This window comes from Arachis ipaensis, chromosome B04 (assembly GCF_000816755.2).
Source record: "Arachis ipaensis cultivar K30076 chromosome B04, Araip1.1, whole genome shotgun sequence".
Lineage (NCBI taxonomy): Eukaryota > Viridiplantae > Streptophyta > Magnoliopsida > Fabales > Fabaceae > Arachis > Arachis ipaensis.
Genome location: NC_029788.2, coordinates 130,246,039 through 130,247,512, shown reverse-complemented (window position 1 = coordinate 130,247,512; position 1,474 = coordinate 130,246,039).

Sequence of the window (1,474 nt, the reverse complement as noted above, 5' to 3'; positions counted from 1 at the left end):
GCCACAGCGCCAACGCACGCTCGCCTCCGTATCCGCACCTCTCATCAGATCCACCTCGCTATGTTCTCGCGAGTCGAGTCTGGCCTCTCTCCTCCGTCTGTGCTGTGTGCTTGGCCGCTCGCGTCTTGCCGCGCCTCCACTGGTGAGTGCTCGTGCACCTTGCTTGTGCTCGTCCTTGCCGACGGCAGAAGCAGCAGGTCACAGACTGGTCGTCGTCATTCTCTGTCTCGTCAGTGTCTCGCACTCAATCGCGATCCTTTATTGCGCTCGTCGTCGCCGACAACAGCTGGTCCCCAGGCTGATTGTCGTTGTCGTCTTTTTGCTTCGAGTCTCGCAGTCAGCTTCCTCCCCATCGTCGGCTTCTTTCGTGCAACCAGAAACTGGTCCTCGATTTGGTGAGTTCCAACAAATTCCCCAATAGTCCGACCAACCGATTCGGTTAATGGTTCCGTTCTGACAACTATGAATTGCAGTTTAGTTTGTTTTGCAACATAGCATGTTACAACTATTACTTTGCAGTTCAGTTTTTCCTATGACCCATACTCCTAAGAGATCCATACTTCGACCTGTTTGCTTTGATGCATGTTACAATTAAATCTTTTCTTCTTTTGTATATATCATTAATTTATGAATAAAAAGTTGTGTTTGCTTAAATCAATTCTTTAGATGAATTATAACCCTCTATTTATAGGGGGAGAGAATCATCACTCTCTCCAACCCTCTAACCTGGTAGAACCATCAGTCTCTCCAACCCTCTAAACTTCTACAATGAAGTCAATTTTCATTGTTTTCTCTGTCATACTAATTGTATTTTCATCTCCTCCTACTTCTGGTGCTTATCAATTCTTCAAATTTGTCCTATAATGACCACCATCCTTTCAGCTTGAACATGGAGTACTGACAACCCAAAAGAATTTCACAATACACGGTTTATGGTCCGAAGATGCCTCTTATCCTTCGCTACAATTTTGTCCTACAAACGATCCATTTGCCATATCCAAAATGCAGAGTTTAACATCTCAATTAGGGATTGATTGGCCAAGTCTATATGGCAAAAAAATTAATAGCAAATTTTGGAAAAGTCAATGGGATAAATATGGAACTTGTAGCGCTGGTAACTTTAAACAATTTGAATATTTTAAATTAGCGATTACTATTAAAAATAGGTTAGACATTCTGAGCATACTAAAAGATGTAAGATTAGGCCCTAAGGTAATTACAACTTATAATTATGTTGATATTATTAATGTAATAAAAGTTAACATTGGTCAGATTAAGCCCTAATTAATGTGCATACAACCTCAACCTCAACCTCAACCTCAACCTCATCCTCAACCCCAGAGTGATGTGTTATTGCTTGAGGTTCGCATATGTCTCGATGCTAACGGAGTGAAATATATTTCATGTCTTATTAATAGAGGCATCCCTACTATTTTATGTAAAAGATATCCTATTAAAATACCCGTATAATGTT